Source organism: Coffea arabica, chromosome 2e (genome assembly GCF_036785885.1).
Source record: "Coffea arabica cultivar ET-39 chromosome 2e, Coffea Arabica ET-39 HiFi, whole genome shotgun sequence".
Classification (NCBI taxonomy): Eukaryota; Viridiplantae; Streptophyta; class Magnoliopsida; order Gentianales; family Rubiaceae; genus Coffea; species Coffea arabica.
In genome coordinates this window covers 50937671-50960428 of record NC_092313.1, presented here as the reverse complement: position 1 = coordinate 50960428, position 22758 = coordinate 50937671, and positions in this window count along the sequence as shown.

Sequence of the window (22758 nt, the reverse complement as noted above, 5' to 3'; positions counted from 1 at the left end):
AGACATCTCAACCCAGATCTCAATAGGTATACGTCAAAAAGGCACGAAATAGTGCCAGCTGTTTCATGGCAAGTTACCAAACATGTAACATCCCGAATATTAGGAGGTTGTTTGTGAAGAAAATATTAAAGTATATTTCTTCGGGTTTGATTTAAAACCTTATTTTGTTTTAAACGACTAGAAACCCTAATGTTTAATCAAAAACCCTAGTTTACTTGTGACTAAACGGTTTCTTAAATCTTTCATATTTTACTAGAGATTCTAATGTTAATTATTGAAATTGTAAATTCCTCACGTTTTCTTAAAAATTTCCTTTTATTTGAAAATTATTATTTATTAAGGCCCTACTACCCAATTGTTCAACAATAAGTGCAGATGAACCTGGAAATAGGGTTTTACACTTCGGTTTCAAGATTTGAGCAAAATTAGGGTTTTCGCGATTTTTCGCCGGATGAATTTTCGGTACTGACCAAGGATCAATTTGGTGATTAAAAGTGACTTTTGAGTGAGAATTAATATGTGATTAGGAACAATAATATAAGGTTAGTAAATAGGAAGTAAAAATCCTAGTACGTGTGTTTTTAAGAAAAACGGCGCGAACCGGCGGGTCCCGCGCACTACCGATTGAACGCACCACTTGACTACCACTTTCTTGCCATACAAGTTTATCACTAATGGAGAAAAATATCTTCCCCCTCTTAGCTCTCCTATTGGCCGAAATTTAAGGCAAAGAAAAAACAAGGAAAGAGAAAATTTGAGTGGTTGAAATTGAGCCAAGTGTTAGGCCAACTTGTGGTCACAATTAGTCCTAATCCTCTTGTCTTATTAACACCATATTAGCAGCCTTTCTTCCTCATTTCTGCACCTTCACAGCCGAGCAAGAGAGAGAGAAAAGGGAGAGCAAGAAACAACCATTTTCTTCTTGATTTACACCATCCAAGTGAGAAACAAAAAGTTCTAAACCGATTGATCGTAAGTTTGGAAGCTTGGGAAGCTAAGAGAACCAAAAATTTCAAGAAATAGTGGAGGATCACTCTTGCAAGCCTTCTTTTTGAGGTATAAAATCTGATCTATGGCTTTGATCCTTTTATTCTTGTTTAAGATGTTAAATAGTGCATGTTTTGGGTTTGATTACAAGTGATGCAAGTTGTTGTGGTGATTGTTGGATGAAATATGTAAGTTAGAGTTTGATTAATTTCTGCCTAAACTTGTTGTATAGTTAGTATATGTTGTATATAAGATTATACAAGGGGCTTTGGTAGTGATTGGAACAAGGAATTGAAGAAAGTTCAATTGAAACCAAAAGATTTCAGATTTCTGGAAATTTTCATCCTATTCTGCCCGTTTTTGTTGCACCATGTTAGAGGCCGAATTTGGCTTGGCATAAAACATGAAAGTTGTAGAGAATGGTATTTTATAGTTACCTGCAAAATTTCAGCTCAATCGGAGCAACGCAGAACGTGAAAAGTCCAAAATACCCCTACTGTTTTAAGAATTTCCCAGCAGTCTGTTTCTTCAGTTCAGTCCAGTTTAACACGATTTTTGACCAGGATCCATTCTGATTTAGCTCTGGTCCAAAACATAAAAGTTGTAGTGTTCTGAAGTAGCTTTAAAATTCCTCAAAGAAAACCTGATTCGGACTTGTGTACACTGAGTTAGGTCCGTTACAGCATAATGCGTTTAAACTGCCGGTGAATTGGTTTCTGGTTTAGTAATCTGAGATTTTGACTAAGTTACATTAGGAAATGGACTAAGTGACCTTCATGAATGTTGTAGCTCTGTGTCTTAGCTTCGAAACGGCGTAGGTTTCGTTTTAATCCGATAAGCGTAGCCTCAGGTATGGTATTACCGCATTTGTACGTCAAATCTGTCTTGAACTACATTGCGTTTCTGCACTTGTACTTGATGCGATTCTTGTTGTTATGATATTGTGAGCCTATGGAACGGCTCTTGACATAAATTGCTGATATGTATGTTGTTGGGCTGTTGTTGAAGAAAAATAATGAAGCCTAAATGGCTGGAAAATTAGGTAAACACAAAGGGCATGCTGCCCAAATTTACGCTCGAGGACTATATAAATACACTTGCGACTTGGGTCGAATTGATATGAATAGTACTTGAACCATCTAGGGTACTTGAGTCTTCTTGTTTCGAGGTATGTAAGTAAGGACTTGGCCGAACTTGTACCCTTGAGAAATGAAATAATGATTGCTCGAAGTATGTTTTCCTTGTACTTCAACTCGCAAGACAATTTCAAGTATAAATGTTACAAAGTTTTATCGTTTAAAAAGCGAGCAAGTGTTTCACGACTACTATCCGAGTGAATTTCAATCTCTTGATTTTTATTGAACGAAACGTCTAAGTTGTGAATCTTAGTCATGTTTCAAAGTTCTCAAACTGAGTTTTATCGCAGATTTGGACTCCGAACCGGAGTATAACCTGAAAGTGACCAGTAAAGGCACTATATCTTTTGGTGAGTGCTTTCAAATACCGAATTGAACTTGATACTTGAACTTGATACGTGACCAATCTGATTACATGTTATATACGTGAATTGTAAGGGCAAGAGTGTACTTTATCGCACTTGCCCTTACGTGATATACTTGTTTATTGTTGCAATTGACTTGATATACTTGATTATGATGCGCGCACTTCCTGGAATTCCAGAAACCCTGTGGCGAGTTACTCTAGTCGAGCCGGCAAGGGCTTGGTCGATTGGGTAACGAACCCTGGGTCTCTTGTATTGTCGAGTGGAGTGATATCTCCTCGACTAATCGGTATACTCGAGTATTACCACCCGTGTTTATTGAGGATTTTGGGCCCAGTAGGGGGTGTGAATGGTGGACGGAGAGTCGTGTAAGTGGTGTTCTACTGGATTAGTTACTCACTTGAAAGTTGACGGAGTGTCAACTACTACGTGATCAAGCTTCTGGTAATGCAAAGGGGAATTTGGCTCCTGAGAGCCATCCGTATCCTTATGCTTTGGAATACTTATTGTTTATTGGATTATTGTTTCTTTTGAAAAACTTCTACATTTGCTCATTTTAAGATTGCTACTTGACGTGTTACTGTTCACATTTATGAACACTTTATGAACTTTATGCTCGTTACTTTGCTATATCGAAAACTCGTACTTATAAATAATGGTCAATTTGCTATTTGGAACCTCACTGGGCTTTTAGCTCATTCCACTCCATTTGTTTTCCTTTCAGGGGTACGAGCGAGGTGCGAGATATGTAAAGTCTAGCATAGACTAGTTGTTTGATTTTTGACTTGTACTCGATAGAGATAGTGAGTGAGTCCTGGCGAGAGCTGGGCAGGCGGTCCGCCGAACCCTTTGGTACGCCTTAGGGGGAGGTGGGGTCGTCACAGATGGTATCAGAGCTCCTTTTGAGCTCGTGCCGGGAGAAGGTTCTCGGACTGTGGGAATTGACTTGTTAAGTGTGGAACGATTGTCTATTGTTGGAGACATTAGTTAGTTATGCCAGGTGGGAATCTCTAATATGGACGATTTGCTCTTGGGACCGGCCGGCTCGAGTTGTGAATTGTCTTATTGTGGATTCTTGTACTTGGGTATCATATAGTGAAGAGCGTTAGAATAAGGGTCTGTATCTTGATTGCACTTGAGGTGAGTTTTGATGGAAAGGTTAATGCGTGGATGATTCTAACATTTAACCTTGTTATTGGACTGATCAAAGGGGTTTGCAATACTTGAACTGTCTGAGACAGACTAAGATGAGCTCATTTGGGACTTGAACTTGTTTTGGTGAGTGTGCTCTTACGTACATGTAATGGACCTGATTTGATTTTTACACATGAGTAATATGACCTATATGAGGATTTGAATTCGGCGACTGTTTGAGAATGTCAATTGCTGGGTATAGGCTAGTCGAGTGAGTTCTTATTTGTACCCGTGCTTCTTGAACTTGAAGTAATTGAATCTACTTTTGAACTTATATGTTTGAACCCTGCTTTGACCTTGCTTTTGAACTTATTCGTATTTGTGTGGCTTTGCCTGTTGTGTTTCCAAGCACCGCCAGGGGTAAAATTTTCGACTTGAGGCTAAGCCATGTTTTAAATTTTTCGAATATCTGAGACTTTTGTTTCAACTTAGGGCTAGTTATGCGAATTGAGCCTTTTTTTTGCATGTTCTATTTGGTTATCTCTTAGCTCTTTACTAAATGATAAGGTCATATATAAGGGATTGGAGTGATTTCTAGTACCTGACTGACTTTAAAGGACTCTTAGTACCCGTTGGAATTTCGAGGGCGAAATTCTTTTAAGGAGGGGAGATTGTAACATCCCGAATATTAGGAGGTTGTTTGTGAAGAAAATATTAAAGTATATTTCTTCGGGTTTGATTTAAAACCTTATTTTGTTTTAAACGACTAGAAACCCTAATGTTTAATCAAAAACCCGAGTTTACTTGTGACTAAACGGTTTCTTAAATCTTTCATATTTTACTAGAGATTCTAATGTTAATTATTGAAATTGTAAATTCCTCACGTTTTCTTAAAAATTTCCTTTTATTTGAAAATTATTATTTATTAAGGCCCTACTACCCAATTGTTCAACAATAAGTGCAGATGAACCTGGAAATAGGGTTTTACACTTCGGTTTCAAGATTTGAGCAAAATTAGGGTTTTCGCGATTTTTCGCCGGATGAATTTTCGGTACTGACCAAGGATCAATTTGGTGATTAAAAGTGACTTTTGAGTGAGAATTAATATGTGATTAGGAACAATAATATAAGGTTAGTAAATAGGAAGTAAAAATCCTAGTACGTGTGTTTTTAAGAAAAACGGCGCGAACCGGCGGGTCCCGCGCACTACCGATTGAACGCACCACTTGACTACCACTTTCTTGCCATACAAGTTTATCACTAATGGAGAAAAATATCTTCCCCCTCTTAGCTCTCCTATTGGCCGAAATTTAAGGCAAAGAAAAAACAAGGAAAGAGAAAATTTGAGTGGTTGAAATTGAGCCAAGTGTTAGGCCAACTTGTGGTCACAATTAGTCCTAATCCTCTTGTCTTATTAACACCATATTAGCAGCCTTTCTTCCTCATTTCTGCACCTTCACAGCCGAGCAAGAGAGAGAGAAAAGGGAGAGCAAGAAACAACCATTTTCTTCTTGATTTACACCATCCAAGTGAGAAACAAAAAGTTCTAAACCGATTGATCGTAAGTTTGGAAGCTTGGGAAGCTAAGAGAACCAAAAATTTCAAGAAATAGTGGAGGATCACTCTTGCAAGCCTTCTTTTTGAGGTATAAAATCTGATCTATGGCTTTGATCCTTTTATTCTTGTTTAAGATGTTAAATAGTCCATGTTTTGGGTTTGATTACAAGTGATGCAAGTTGTTGTGGTGATTGTTGGATGAAATATGTAAGTTAGAGTTTGATTAATTTCTGCCTAAACTTGTTGTATAGTTAGTATATGTTGTATATAAGATTATACAAGGGGCTTTGGTAGTGATTGGAACAAGGAATTGAAGAAAGTTCAATTGAAACCAAAAGATTTCAGATTTCTGGAAATTTTCATCCTATTCTGCCCGTTTTTGTTGCACCATGTTAGAGGCCGAATTTGGCTTGGCATAAAACATTAAAGTTGTAGAGAATGGTATTTTATAGTTACCTGCAAAATTTCAGCTCAATCGGAGCAACGCAGAACGTGAAAAGTCCAAAATACCCCTACTGTTTTAAGAATTTCCCAGCAGTCTGTTTCTTCAGTTCAGTCCAGTTTAACACGATTTTTGACCAGGATCCATTCTGATTTAGCTCTGGTCCAAAACATAAAAGTTGTAGTGTTCTGAAGTAGCTTTAAAATTCCTCAAAGAAAACCTGATTCGGACTTGTGTACACTGAGTTAGGTCCGTTACAGCATAATGCGTTTAAACTGCCGGTGAATTGGTTTCTGGTTTAGTAATCTGAGATTTTGACTAAGTTACATTAGGAAATGGACTAAGTGACCTTCATGAATGTTGTAGCTCTGTGTCTTAGCTTCGAAACGGCGTAGGTTTCGTTTTAATCCGATAAGCGTAGCCTCAGGTATGGTATTACCGCATTTGTACGTCAAATCTGTCTTGAACTACATTGCGTTTCTGCACTTGTACTTGATGCGATTCTTGTTGTTATGATATTGTGAGCCTATGGAACGGCTCTTGACATAAATTGCTGATATGTATGTTGTTGGGCTGTTGTTGAAGAAAAATAATGAAGCCTAAATGGCTGGAAAATTAGGTAAACACAAAGGGCATGCTGCCCAAATTTACGCTCGAGGACTATATAAATACACTTGCGACTTGGGTCGAATTGATATGAATAGTACTTGAACCATCTAGGGTACTTGAGTCTTCTTGTTTCGAGGTATGTAAGTAAGGACTTGGCCGAACTTGTACCCTTGAGAAATGAAATAATGATTGCTCGAAGTATGTTTTCCTTGTACTTCAACTCGCAAGACAATTTCAAGTATAAATGTTACAAAGTTTTATCGTTTAAAAAGCGAGCAAGTGTTTCACGACTACTATCCGAGTGAATTTCAATCTCTTGATTTTTATTGAACGAAACGTCTAAGTTGTGAATCTTAGTCATGTTTCAAAGTTCTCAAACTGAGTTTTATCGCAGATTTGGACTCCGAACCGGAGTATAACCTGAAAGTGACCAGTAAAGGCACTATATCTTTTGGTGAGTGCTTTCAAATACCGAATTGAACTTGATACTTGAACTTGATACGTGACCAATCTGATTACATGTTATATACGTGAATTGTAAGGGCAAGAGTGTACTTTATCGCACTTGCCCTTACGTGATATACTTGTTTATTGTTGCAATTGACTTGATATACTTGATTATGATGCGCGCACTTCCTGGAATTCCAGAAACCCTGTGGCGAGTTACTCTAGTCGAGCCGGCAAGGGCTTGGTCGATTGGGTAACGAACCCCGGGGTCTCTTGTATTGTCGAGTGGAGTGATATCTCCTCGACTAATCGGTATACTCGAGTATTACCACCCGTGTTTATTGAGGATTTTGGGCCCAGTAGGGGGTGTGAATGGTGGACGGAGAGTCGTGTAAGTGGTGTTCTACTGGATTAGTTACTCACTTGAAAGTTGACGGAGTGTCAACTACTACGTGATCAAGCTTCTGGTAATGCAAAGGGGAATTTGGCTCCTGAGAGCCATCCGTATCCTTATGCTTTGGAATACTTATTGTTTATTGGATTATTGTTTCTTTTGAAAAACTTCTACATTTGCTCATTTTAAGATTGCTACTTGACGTGTTACTGTTCACATTTATGAACACATTATGAACTTTATGCTCGTTACTTTGCTATATCGAAAACTCGTACTTATAAATAATGGTCAATTTGCTATTTGGAACCTCACTGGGCTTTTAGCTCATTCCACTCCATTTGTTTTCCTTTCAGGGGTACGAGCGAGGTGCGAGATATGTAAAGTCTAGCATAGACTAGTTGTTTGATTTTTGACTTGTACTCGATAGAGATAGTGAGTGAGTCCTGGCGAGAGCTGGGCAGGCGGTCCGCCGAACCCTTTGGTACGCCTTAGGGGGAGGTGGGGTCGTCACATCTCTTGTTGCATTTTGAACCACTAATTTTCGGCCAATAAGAAGCTAAGAGGGGGGGAAGATATTTTGCTCTATTAGTGGTAAACTTGCATGGCAAGTAAGTGGTGGTCAATTGGTGCGTTCAATCGGTAATGCGCGGGACCCGCCGGTTCGCGCCGTTTTTTCTTAAAACACACGTACTAGGGTTTTTACTTCCTATTCACTAATCTTATTTTATTGCTCCTAATTACATATTATTTCTCACTTAAGAGTCACTTTTAATCACCAAATTTGATCCTTTTTTCCGTACCAAAATTTCATCCGGCGAAAATCACAAAAACCCTAATTTTGCTCCAATGCTGAAACCGAAGAGTGAAACCCTACTTTCTAGGCTCACTTGCACTTATTATGGAATAATTGGATAGTAGGGCTTTAAATCTTAATCCCTACATAGGGTTTTCGAAATACTCCTAAAACCAAACGTTACCGCCCAGCTAATGAATATATCAACGTAGAACGGACTGGGGCCTCACATCCAACACAACCACAAGCACCCAAACAAGTCATAAGCCATTCAATATACTTCATTAGGGTCACAATACCCTTCAATGATAGCCAATTAGAAGTTCAACAATCAACTCTAGAAAACCCCCAAATTGAAACCCTAAATCTGAAATTTTCCGCACAAGCGGAAATTTCCCGCAATTAACTCCAATTAACGCACAAGAGAGCTATAAAACACCATTTGGAACCATCAATTCAAGCTCAATCATAATCAATCATGGAAAACAGAAAAATTCCAAGAAAAATCAGAAAATTAGGAAACTTCACTCCAATCCACCAAATCTTCCAGAAAATCACGTATATAACTACTATAAGGCACCAATTGGCCAAAATTAAAACCAAAAGATGAGTTCCAAGCAAGATACCTTAGTTCTTCAAGAAAGGTTGTAGCTTGTGAGGTTTTCTTCCAAACCAACACCACTAAGTTCTTCAAACACTCCTAGGAAGATGATTTTATGGACTACTTTGGGAATTAATCGGTTAGTTTTCAAGATTTGGCAAGAATTTGTAGATCAAAGGTTGAAGAGTTTTTCTCCTTTGCTCCCAAGAAGTTTCGGCCAAGACAAGGCTGAAATGAAGAGCTCTTGGTCAAAATTACACTTTAAATCAAGTAAGGTAAGTTTGGTCAAAAGTTAGGCAAGGTTGGTCCAACCAAAATTGGACACTTGGCACTTTGTCTTGCTAGAGTTATCTTCTTGTCTCCTCAGTATTAATTCATCTAGGTAACCTCCAATTATCTCCTAACACCTAGTACTTAAATCCCTATATGCAATATTTAACCGAATCAGCCGAATTTCTCTCACTTAATGCACTAGCGGGTCCCACGTCCAAAATACGTTCCAAATTTCTCACGAACTACCTTATACTAGAAAAATGATTTTAAAACTATATTTACTGATAAAATGTTGATAAAAGTAATATAATAAAGAAAATAAAAAAAAAAACGGGTGCACAGGAATAAAATAATAAATAAATAAATAAATTTTTTTTTTCTGGGTTCTCACACTCTCTCCCCCTTAAAGAATTTCGCCCTCGAAATTGCTCACCTGGGTTACTAAATAGCTCAGGGTATTTCTTTTGCATCTCTTCCTCCAACTCCCAAGTTGCCTCTTCTATTCCATGATTTCTCCACAAAACCTTCACTAATGGAATTTGCTTATTCCTCAGTTCCTTAATCCTCCGATCGAGTACTTGTACAGGTCTTTCTTCGTAAGTAAGTGCCTCATCTAACTCAATCTCCTCTGGTCGCACAACGTGGGTTGGATCAGGATAGTATTTTTTCAGCATCGAAACATGGAAGACGTCATGAATCCGAGATAAACTTGGCGGTAACTCGAGTCGGTACGCTACCTTCCCAACTCGTTGGAGAATTTTGTAAGGCCCCACGAACCGTGGTTGAAGTTTCTTTCCTCTACCCGCAGTGACGCTTCGTAGTGGTGTGATTTTAAGGAAAACACGGTCTCCCACTTCGAACTCCAAGTCTTTCCTTCGGTTATCTGCGTAGCTCTTTTGTCGGCTTTGAGCTGTTTGGAGTCTTTGACGGATCAATTTAACCTTCTCTTGTGCATCCTCCATCCAAGGAATGGTTGTTGGATCTAGAGCTTTCTTTTCCCCTACTTCATCCCAATAAATGGGCGAACGACACTTCCGTCCGTAGAGAGCTTCATATGGTGCCATTTGAATGGACGAATGGAAACTGTTATTGTAGGCAAACTCTACCAAAGTCATATGTTGACCCCAATTACCCCCAAAATCCAGAATACAAGTCCGTAACATATCCTCGAGGGTTTGAATGGTTCGCTCTGACTGTCCATCCGTCTGGGGGTGATAAGTGGTACTAAGGTTGATTTTGGTCCCCAAGTTCTCCTGAAACTTTTGCCAAAACCGCGATACAAAACGAGGATCTCGGTCTGAAACTATACTCACTGGCACCCCATGCAACCTCACAATTTCATTCAGGTACAACCTAGCCAACTTATCCATGGAATCCTTCACATTCACGGGTAAGAAATGAGCCGATTTGGTCAACCGATCAACGATCACCCAAACGGCATCATGTCCTTTCTGAGTTCTTGGCAGTCCAGAAACAAAGTCCATCGTGATATTTTCCCACTTCCATTCAGGTATCTCAAGAGATTGTAACAGTCCAGAGGGTTTTTGGTGTTCAGCCTTGACTTGCTGGCAAATCAGACAGGTTTGGATATATTGAGCAATCACCCTCTTCATCTTATCCCACCAGTACAACCGTCGCAAGTCTTGGTACATCTTATTACTACCAGGATGGATCGTGTATTTCGATCGATGGGCTTCCTCTAAAATTTCTCTTTTCAGGTTTTCATCATTGGCTACCACTACTCGGTTCCTATACCTTAAAATCCCTTCAGGACCCAAATTGAAGTCAGGTAGTGCTTCCTTTTCCACCTTTTCCTTCCACTTTTGTACCATCGGATCCTTCTCTTGGGCTTCTTTAATTCGATCGAGAATAGCAGATGTCACCCGAATATTCCCAAAAGTTATTTGTTTGCATCCCAGTCTAGGGTTCCACTCGCTAGCTGCTCCTAACATTTCCCACTCCTTGACCATTAACCCTGCTACTTGAGCCTTCCGACTTAAGGCGTCCGCTACTACGTTAGCCTTACCGGGATGGTAGTTGATCGTGCAGTCATAATCTTCTAAGAGTTCCATCCACCGGCGTTGCCTCATATTCAACTCTTTTTGGGAGAAAAGGTATTTAAGACTCTTATGGTCTGAATAAACCTCAAAGGTAACCCCGTAGAGATAGTGTCTCCACTTTTTCAGAGCAAAGACCACAGCAGCTAACTCCAAGTCATGGGTAGGGTAGTTTTGTTCATGGGTTTTCAGTTTCCTAGAGGCAAAAGCAATCACGTTCTTGTTTTGCATTAACACACACCCTAAGCCTTCCCTCGAAGCATCGGTATAAACAGTAAAATTGTCCTTCCCATTAGGCAAGGCCAAAATAGGAGCCACGGTTAACCTTCGTTTCAACTCCTGAAAACTGGTTTCACACCTAGTATCCCACACAAAACGGCTATTTTTCTTCGTTAGATCGGTTAAAGGGCCAGCCAGTTTGGAAAAGTCTTTAATAAAGCGTCTATAGTACCCAGCCAACCCTAAGAAACTGCGAATCTCAGTGGGGTTTTCGGGCCTCTTCCATTCAGCCACTGCCTCTACTTTCGCGGGATCCACTGTAATACCTTCTTTTGAAATCACATGTCCCAAGAAAGAAATTTTCTCCAACCAAAATTCACACTTACTAAATTTGGCGTATAGCCGATGATCTCTCAGGGTTTGTAACACTAGCTTCAAATGCTGCTCATGTTCCTCATGGGTTTTAGAATAGACCAAGATGTCGTCAATAAACACGACAACAAATCGGTCCAGGTAGGGTTTGAAAACCCGATGCATCAAATCCATAAAGGCGGCAGGGGCATTGGTCAACCCAAAGGGCATGACTGCAAACTCAAAATGCCCATATCTAGAATTGAAAGCAGTTTTGGGTACATCTTCTTTCTTAATAAGCAACTGATAGTAACCCTGTCGGAGATCTAACTTGGAAAAGACCACCGCGCCTTGCAACTGGTCAAACAGTTCATCGATATGGGGAAGTGGGTATTTGTTCTTAATGGTCATATTGTTTAGTCCCCGATAATCGATACACAATCTTAAAGTTCCATCCTTCTTCTTAACAAATAGTACCGGAGCCCCCCACGGAGATCCACTCTCCTGAATAAACCCACGCTCCAACAGGTCTTGCAACTGTAATTTCAACTCCTTGAGTTCAGCAGGTGCCATTCGATAGGGGGTCTTAGAGATAGGTGATGTCCCCGGTAACAGGTCAATCTTAAACTCTATCTCTCTCTCCGGAGGTAAAGTTACTAATTCATCAGGAAACACATTCGGATACTCACTTACTACAGGCATATCTTCAACCCTCAACTTATCAGTAGGAGTGTTTATAAGAAAAGCTAGGAACCCTTGGGCCTCTTTATACAGAAATTTCCTAACCCGAATACCCGAAATCAATGCAGATGAGGCTAAACTACCCCTTATATCGAGCCTTAGGGTTGCCTCCCCCGGTATACGAAATTCCACTACTTTTCTCTTACAATCAAGTTGTGCATCGTACTTAGCTAGCCAGTCCATACCCAATATAACATCGTACCCCTTAATAGCTAAACTTATAAGATTCCCCAAAAGCTTCCTCTCTCCTACCCAAATTTCGCAATTTGTATACATCAAACCAGTAATCAAACGTTGGTCCCCCGTAGGAGTACTAACTTCTAAGTCATAAGGCAAGCTAACAGGGGTTATATCAATGCCGCACATAAAATTGGGGTTAACAAAGGAATGGGTAGCACCAGGGTCGATCAAAATCCTAGCTACACGATGAAAAACAGGGATCGTACCTTCTACAACCCCAGAGGAATCAGGGACTTGTTGTTGCTCAAGGGAGTAAACCCGAGCTGGCACCTTTGGCTTTGTCCCTTCTACCTTGGACTGTCCCGAGTTAGCCTTCGACGATTGGGTGGTTACTCTAGCCTCCCGAGGTAACACCGGACAGTTAGCTATTTGATGCTCCGCACTCCCGCAGCGCAAGCATTTCCTTTCTTTCCTCCAACAGTTGTCCTCAGTGTGGTTTGGTTTCCCACAAAATCCACAGGGTCCACGTGCAACTGAGGCCGAACTTCCTTGTGAGACGCTTCTCTGCGGGCCCCGTCCATTGTGACCACCCCTCGGCGGAGTCCCTCGTGTCATTCCCGGTTGCCTTCCTCCCCCGGCTCCTCTTCCAAACTTGGGAGGGGTCCCTTTATCCCCTTGGGTCGAACTACTCGCAGAGAACCCCCGTTTTTTCACCTGAAAGTTTCTTACTTGAAGCCTGGCATTTTCCACTCGCAAAGCTTTCTCCACAGCGTCACTAAAGATATTGATCTGGGCTACCGCCAGATCCTTTTGAATTTCCACATTGAGCCCTTGAATAAAACGCCGAACTCTCCTTTGCTCCGTTAGAATGAGTTCAGGGGCAAACTTAGATAAACGAGTAAACTGGCTCTCATACTCAGCCACCGATTGAGTCCCCTGGCGGAGTCTAATGAACTCGTCCTCCTTCTTTTCCTGGACTAGAGGGGGAAAGTATTTCGCATTGAAGTCCCTCACAAAGTTTACCCATGTTCTTGGGGTTTGTTCCCGGTCCCACTTCATTCGTATCACGTTCCACCAAGAACGCGCGGCCCCTTCCAATTGGAAGACAGCGAAAGTAACCTGCCTCTCCTCTGAATAGTGTAGGGCGGCGAAAATATCTATCATTTTCTCTAACCATTTTTCGGCCACGTCCGGATCTGGCCCGCCCAGAAATTTTGGCGGAGAGAACTTCTGAAATCTCTCTAGGGCCCGATCTTCACTCTCTACTACATGGCCAGGGTTCCCAGGTTGCTGGATAGGAGGTTGGCCCTGCTGTTGCACTACGTGGGCTAACAAGTCGGTCATTTGCTGCATAGCAGCAGCTATTTGGGCATTAGGGTCAACCCTAGGTTCAGGATTTGGTTCAGTCATGGTATCCCTAGTACCCTCGTCAGTTGTGGGTTGCCTAACCCCGCGCCCGCGGCCTCGTCCACTACGAGTGCCTTCCATTGCTCTAATGTCACTCTAAAGTCGAGGTACAAAATAATATTAAAAGTGCATATCAATATAGTCACATAAGCATGATCGAAGAACCAAAATAAACACCACATAAGATATGTATACACAGAACACATAACTGTGACAAACAGTCATACATGAGCAGTCAAGCAAATATATACAAAAGTACTCCCGTGAAGCCAAAAGAGGGTCTGTCAAAATACACTGTACAACCTAGGCCCCAAAAGGTACAAAAGGTACAAAACAGCTAACCAAAAGCTTCTCCTAGGTATCCCTCACACGGGATCAAAACAAGGCTCAAAACCCTAATCTAGTCCTCGACGGAGCCAACCGACTCCCGCCCAGAGCTAGAGCTAGGGGCGCCTCCCTGACCTGGAGCTCCGCCACCTGGAACTCCCCCTGGCGCATTGGCGCCAATCACTCCCTGGATGAGTGCCTCACACTCATCGATAATAGCGCCGGACCGGTCTCTCACCTCCCGGACTACCCTAGTGAGGCGGTCGTTAACCACCTGCAACTGCTCTCTCAGAGCGTTCGTCCTCTCCTGCTCCATGGCCACGTCCCCCTGGAGCTCGCCAATCCTATCGGCCTGCATCCGCGTGATGCCCCTAAGCCTAAGGGTCTCAGTGCGCTCCCTGGCGGCGGCACACCTAAGCCTCCGTCGCTCAGCAAGCACTGCCACAACCACGTGGTCCGCGTAAGAATAAAACTGGCAACGCCTGCAGCGGCGGGTCCGGCTAGCGGTATACCACAGCCGGATCGGACCTCCTGGTCTCTCCTGGAAGTCGATAACCCGTGGGCGCCTCTGAGGTGGCTCGTCTCCGCCCGCTCCACTAGTGCCAGCCATAACCTACAAAGATAACAAAGGTTTATAGCTTAGACAATATATTCACACTTAATGGCGTCTAAAAGCAATCCCAAAAGTTTGAAGGACCATGTTTTAGGTTCGCCCAGGGTAATTCTAACCTAGGCTCTGATACCACCTGTGACAGCCCCACCTTCCCCTAAGGCATACCAAAGGGGTTAGCGGACTGCCTGCCCAACTCTCGCCAGGACTACTAAAACGGTAAAACAGTAACTCAAGGCGTTCGGGAATCTACTAGCGCGCTTAACCAAACCAACAAATGAGAAACGGAAAAAATTGGAAATCCAAAACGTAAAGCAAATAGAGCATTGCCACGTCACAAACCACCAAGGCCCAAAACAGGTAACTTTCAACAATCCCCAAAAGGTATATCTACAAGCCAAATATATTACATAGAACAGGAGTACACACACATTGTTACAAACCACATTCGTGGGTTTGCAAGCCAAAAGGAAACATTTAAAATCCAAGTACAAATAAAGTTGCCAACTATTGAGGAGCTATACAAAATCTTTCAACTAGCTCTACGCAACTCATCTTCAAACTCAAAAGTCCAAAAGGTAAATCCCTGTAAGGAAAACAAAATTCACGGAGTGAGCTTTCGCCCAATGAGGTACCGTCACGTAAGTAGATCGGGATCACATAAACACAAGAATATTCAATCCAAATACATACGTCTAGTAAGCAAAAGCAACAACACCCAAGTATCAGGAATAAAAGGATACGGATGGCTCTCAAGAGCCCTTTTCCTCTTTTGCCATGCTTGATCTCATCTCATTGACTCTCCGTCAACGTATACCAGGTAATCATGACCGTAGACTCCTCTTTACTCCATTTATCCGTCCACCTCACTTTCCCCTTACCGGGCCCGAACACCAGACAGTACAGAGTTGGTATTACTCGAGTATACCGGAATCAAGGGTCTCATACCCAAAGATTCCCAAATACAGTCCCCATGGCTTGTCAAATGTCCCCGACCAAGTCCTTACTGGCTCGAGTCCATTGACTTCCAATGAGGTAGAGCTCAGAGTGAACAGTAAAGTTGGTATCCAAGCGATACCAAATCCAGTACAGTCAATAATATTCAAGTAATATCATAAACAGTCAAGTAAGCTTAGTATAATAACCAGTCAAGGAGGCTAGAGAGTACGAGAGTGGTAAAGTACACCCTCGCCTCACCTAGCTCAAACAATCATCACAACTAGTCCAAACCACAGAATTCAAGTACAAGAAAGCCACGGAATAACAAACATGTGAGTAGTACACTCACCAAGTTTAACAAAGAAATTTCACAAGTTTTCGCCCGACGTGAGCCTCGGATCACCGGCACGCCCTATAACAATCAAGAAAGTACAATGAAAACTCAAACACAAGTCGAATACCTTTTTCTAGGAACTATTAAGGCAAGACCCAAATATAGCTTGGAAATGAAAAATACATAACATTTAAGGTTAAAAGGAGAAACAAACCCAAAACCGTTCATTTCTAATCCATCTCAACCCAACTCACAAGAATCTAATACCCTAGACACTCGGACAGCATTTCCCCTAAAATTTCAGCTTTTCCAACCTGCAAGACAACCAATAAAACTATCCAACACAACCACAAGCACCCAAACAAGTCATAAGCCATTCAATATACTTCATTAGGGTCACAATACCCTTCAATGATAGCCAATTAGAAGTTCAACAATCAACTCTAGAAAACCCCCAAATTGAAACCCTAAATCTGAAATTTTCCGCACAAGCGGAAATTTCCCGCAATTAACTCCAATTAACGCACAAGAGAGCTATAAAACACCATTTGGAACCATCAATTCAAGCTCAATCATAATCAATCATGGAAAACAGAAAAATTCCAAGAAAAATCAGAAAATTAGGAAACTTCACTCCAATCCACCAAATCTTCCGGAAAATCACGTATATAACTACTATAAGGCACCAATTGGCCAAAATTAAAACCAAAAGATGAGTTCCAAGCAAGATACCTTAGTTCTTCAAGAAAGGTTGTAGCTTGTGAGGTTTTCTTCCAAACCAACACCACTAAGTTCTTCAAACACTCCTAGGAAGATGATTTTATGGACTACTTTGGGAATTAATCGGTTAGTTTTCAAGATTTGGCAAGAATTTGTAGATGAAAGGTTGAAGAGTTTTTCTCCTTTGCTCCCAAGAAGTTTCGGCCAAGACAAGGCTGAAATGAAGAGCTCTTGGTCAAAATTACACTTTAAATCAAGTAAGGTAAGTTTGGTCAAAAGTTAGGCAAGGTTGGTCCAACCAAAATTGGACACTTGGCACTTTGTCTTGCTAGAGTTATCTTCTTGTCTCCTCAGTATTAATTCATCTAGGTAACCTCCAATTATCTCCTAACACCTAGTACTTAAATCCCTATATGCAATATTTAACCGAAACGGCCGAATTTCTCTCACTTAATGCACTAGCGGGTCCCACGTCCAAAATACGTTCCAAATTTCTCACGAACTACCTTATACTAGAAAAATGATTTTAAAACTATATTTACTGATAAAATGTTGATAAAAGTAATATAATAAAGAAAATAAAAAAAAAACGGGTGCACAGGAATAAAATAATAAATAAATAAATAAATTTTTTTTTTTCTGGGTTCTCACAAATTGTTTAGAGGAGGAACAAGTTTTGACCTTCTTGGATAGATCACCAATGATGAGCTCCTTAGGATGGTTTTGAACAAATTTCCAGACTCTTGGAAGATCGTTAGGTGTACTAACATCTCTGTTATTGTCTTCCAGTGCTGGACTGTCTTGAGAATCGTCTTCCTTTGAGTCATTTTCTGGTGAAGCAGTGTCTTGGTCATTGATTGTGAGATTCTTTAGTACTTCTTGAACACCTGCATCATCATCTTCACCACAACTTTTGGAAATATTACCATTAGATTCATCAAAAGTAATATGTATAGCTTCCTCTATAACCAGAGTCCTTCGATTGTAAACTCTAAAACCTCTCTTATTCTCACAATACCCCAAGAAAATTTCTTCATCAGATTTTTTATCAAACTTACCAAGATATTCCTTGATGTTTAAAATGAAACATTTGCAACCAAAAACTTTGAAGTATCCAACAATAGGCTTTTTATCAAACATCAACTCATAAGAGGTTTTGTTCAAGATTGGTTTTAATAGAATTCTATTCATAGTATAGCAAACTGTATTTATGGCTTCAACCCAAAAATATTTTGGCAAATTGCACTCACTTAACATGGTTCTAGCAGCCTCTTGAAGTGTTCTATTCTTTCTTTCAACAACCTCATTTTGTTGGGGAACTCTTGCAATTGAAAATTCATGTGTAGTTCCATTGTTATCACAAAAATCTGGAAAGCCACAAAAATGAAATTCTGAGCCATTGTCACTTTTGATCTTGATGATTTTCAACCCAATCAGATTTTGAACCTTTGCAAATAATGAAATAAAGTTTTTGAAAGTATCATCTTTGTGTGCAAGAAACATCACCTAAGTGTATCTAGAATAATCATCAACAACAACAAGGCAATATCTTTTGCCACCTATACTAGTAGTTTGTGTAGGATCAAATAAATCAAGATGTAAAAGTTCCAAAGGTTTTGTGGTAGAAACACATTTCTTGGGTTTAAAAGAAACTTTGACTTGTTTACCAAATTGACAAGCATCACAGATTTTATCCTTTTCAAATTTGATTTTTGGCAACCCTCTAACAAGCTCTTTTAGCAAATCCATATTGAAATAACAAAGCCTTCTATGCCACAATCAAGGGTCTTCATTTGCAATTTTAAGACATTTAAGACTAGAAGAATCAACATTTTTCAGAATAACTACATAAATGTCATTAACTCTTTTTCCTTTGAAGATAGTGTTGAACTTTGAGTCATGAACAAGACATTCATGCTTTTTAAATAACACAAACAGATTTCTATCACATAATTGACTAACACTTAACAAGTTATAGCTCAGATTGTCAACTAAAAGAACATTGTGAACAAAGGTTTGACTATTCTTACCAACATCACCAATTCCAACAGTTTTGGCTTTGTTATCGTCTCCAAAAGTTACTTTTCCGCTTGCTTTTAGCTTGACCTTGATGAATTGTGATGGATCACCAGTCATATGTCTTGACCATCCACTATCTATGAACCATTTTGATTCCTTGATAATATTCACTAAGTTCACCTACACAAAAGTTCACTAGATAATATTTGGTACCTTTTACTTTTTGGGTCCTTGAGAGTTAGTATTATGCATAACTATCCACATGCATTTCATACCATTTCTTATATTCTTCCTCACATAACAATTACTCTTCATGTGACCAATTTGACAACAAAAGCTGCACATAGTCAGTGAGTTGCTCACATGGACAAGTTTAACAAATCTGATTTGCCTTCTCTTATAAATGGTAAATTCGTTTGCACTAGAATTCAACCTTTTCTCATGAATGTCAAAATGAGGTTTTGTATCATTCCTTTGAAAGCAGTTTTGTTTCTTATGTTGAAGCAACTAATTAAGACCATGTGACGGCCCCACCTCCCCCTGGGCGTACCCTAGGGTTTAGCGGACCGTCTGCCCAACTCTCGTCAGGACTCACTCACTCGCATCAATGAAAATAAGGTGCAACCTTGATAATAAACGAAATAACGGTTCCCAAGATTGGAACGTACGAATACATTCATTTCTATATCAATCATCCATACAGTCCCTGTGATACCCCGAAAATTAGGAGATTGTTTGTAAAGAAAATACTAAAGTGTATTTTTTTGGGTTTGATTTAAAACCTTATTTTGTTTTAAAAGACTAGAAACCCTAAAATTTTAATAAAAAACCCTAATTTACTTGTGACTAACCAGTTTTCTTAAATCACTCATATTTTAATTGAAACCCTAATTTTAATCACTGGAATTGTAAAATTCCTCACGTTTTTCTTAAAAATGCCTTTCATTTGGAAATTATTCGTTTATTATGGCCCTAATACCCAATCATTCCTCAATAGGTGCAAATGAACCTAGGAAGTAGGGTTTCACTTTTCGTTTCCAAGTTAAGAGCGAATTAGGGTTTCACGTTTTCCCGTAGTATGATTATTCGGTACAGAGTGAGGATCAAATTTGATAGGTAAAAGTGACTTTTGAATGAGGGAATACTATATGACTAGAAGTGATAATAATAAGTTAGTGATTATAAGCTAAAAATCCTAGTATACGCGATTTAAGAGAAATCGCGTCAAACCGACGGGTATCGATCACTACCGATTGAACCCACCACTTGACCACCACTTCCTTACCACCACATACCCCTGATATTTTTGCAAAATATTCCCCCCTCATACTCATCCATATGGCCAAAATTTGTGGCCAAAAATGCAAGGGAAAGAGAGAGAAATTTGCATGGCTTTGGTGGTGACAAGTGTCACCACCCTATGGCTCTTTGAATAATTTTTTTCTTGTTCTTTTATCCTTCATTTCAGCTTATTTTCCTTCATTCTTTCTGTATTTTGGCCGAGCAAGGGAGAGAGAGAGAGCAAGAGAGAAAAACCTTCAATCCATCTTGAATCCAACCATTTGAGTGCAACCAAGGAAAACTAAACCGATTAACTTGTGAGTTGTGAACTTGGGAAGCTAAGGGAACCAAAAATTTCAAGAGGAGGTGAAGTATTGCTCTTGCAAGCCCTTTTTTTGAGGTATAAGGTCTGACCCATGGCTTTGGTTCTTTTATTTTTGTTTAAGTTGTTATATAACTCATGTTTTGGTTAGATTAGTAGCTATACAAGTTGTTGTGATGATTTTGGGGTGATCTATGTAAGCTGGGGTTTGATTGATTTCCTTCTTGTACTTGTTGTAGGAGTGGTATATGATGTATATAGGCTTGTATAAGAGGTTGTGGTAGTGATTGAATCAAGAAAATTAAGAGATTGCCCTTGAAATCCCAAAATTTCAGATTTCTGGAATTGTATGCTTCAGTTCTGTCCGGTTTCAGTGCCCTATGTTAGAGGCTGAATTAGGCTTGGAACAAAACATAAAAGTTGTATATAATGATATTTTATACATGTCTACAAAATTTCAGCTTAATCGGAGAGACGTATCCAGTGAAAAGACCGAAATACCCCTGCTGCCCTGTTTCCATCCGAACATGCTAACCAGCTTTTGTAATTGGTTGTTTTTACCAGGAATACTACTGATTTGGTTGTCAATGTCTTTTTAAGACTTATAGCCTTGTATCTTAGCTTTCCAATGGCTTTGGAATCACTTGAATTGGAGTTGTATGTGCTGAGATATGATTGAATGAATCCGGACTGCTAGTTGAACTGCGAACTGGAAAATCTGGGGATGTTTTAGTAAATTTGACCTAGATACATTGCAACCTGGACTGAGTGGCCTTCTTCAACATTGTAGCCCTTTCTCTTATCTTCGAAACGGTGTACATTTCACCTCAATCCGACTAGTGTAGCTTTAGTTGTGTTAGTTCCGCTAAGCAACAGCAAATCTGCCTTTTGTTTTCCAACCTAAACGTCATTTCTGCACATGTCCTAGCTTGATTTGGTAATCATATGACATTGAACCTATTGAGTGGCTATTTATATTGTGTGTAATGTTGGGATTGATTGAGGAAAATAATGAAGCTATAAATGGCTAGGAAATAGGTAAATACAAAGGGCGTGCTGCCCAAATTTTCGCTCGAGGGCTAAGTTTCTACTTGAACTTGTATATTTTCGTTTGGCAAATACTATGACCATTTTTCCATCTTAAAATATGATCCTTCTTCAATTGGAAACTCCAAATGTTTCTTTACTCTTACCCAAATAAAAAGGAGTGGTTTAGGGTTTTCTTGGGTATTTTGTCCTCCCTTTTTCATGAATTTCATTAAGACATTTAGTCTATAATATCTACTTGAATATGAAATGATTTTGAACCACATAAACAATCCCGAAAATAATATTTCTTAGTCAATATAGTTGGATTCCGACATGTCTTTGGTTCAAGTGTTTTCCATTGGAAATTTTATACCCCTTTTTGTTTGGTTTTGCGTTTAGTTTATGAAACCCTAGCTATTTCCGTCCACCGGTCCAAATGCCCTTGTTTCACTTTAAAGTCATTTCTATACGTTTTATTCATCAATTGTTGGGTTTCTTCGATTTCATCTAATTGTTTGTGCTAGATATGTTTGTGCTAGATAGACTGTAATATTCTTTCTCATTTACTCTTAGGTTTTCTCGGTGACTGAGGTATTATCCGGAAGGATATTTGCACGTTGTTTTGCGTAAATAGGTGAGTGTTCCTTGTTTGCTATATTTTTCTTGACTTCATGACTTGTGTTCTTGTTTGATAATGTGTTAAGTACTTTCAAGGATTTCCAAAATGAGTTTTCTAGGCCAGCGTGTACTTTTCCGTGCTCGACCTAAATGAAACGTGAAATTTTCAATGATTTAATGATTGCTACATTAGTTGCGCATGATGTAAGCCTTTTGGCTGAACTGGGCCCTGCTCTTCGTTACCGATCGACTCGAGCCAGAAGCGGACTCGATTGGGCGATATGGTGACCCTGGGTGAATTTCGTATACTCGAGTATTACCTTGTAGTCTGGTGGAGCCTGGCCAATTTCCAGGAGGGGGTGAACGAAACGAAAGAACGAACGAGGGTTTTATTTACCAAAAATGTATTTTATTTAAATGACCGGAGGAATAAGGGGAATGACAGGAGAACGAACGAACGAACGAATATATGGCTCCCTGTGAGCCCGTATCCTTTTAATGAATGTGTTTATCGCTTTATTTTGTATTTGTATCTTGAATTATTGGTTATATGTAATGAATGCATTGAACTTCCTGTTGCCTATGTGTTCGGAACCTCACTGAGCTTTTAGCTCATTCCTTTAGTTTTGTTTTCCTTAACAGGGGAAAGCGAGCAAGGACGAGAGCTGTGTATCGACTAGCCTAGTCTAGTTTCTTTTGGGATGGTTCTCGCCCTAGTGCTCGGCACGGGTTGGATGTATGGTGAATCGAGAACCTTTGTATATTCGATGTTTGTACTCCCTTCTTAGATAGCAATGTATATAAGTTTTGCATTAAGTTTTGGATCGTTGTTATGTTTAGTCTTGTGGGTTTATTCTGGTTTCGAT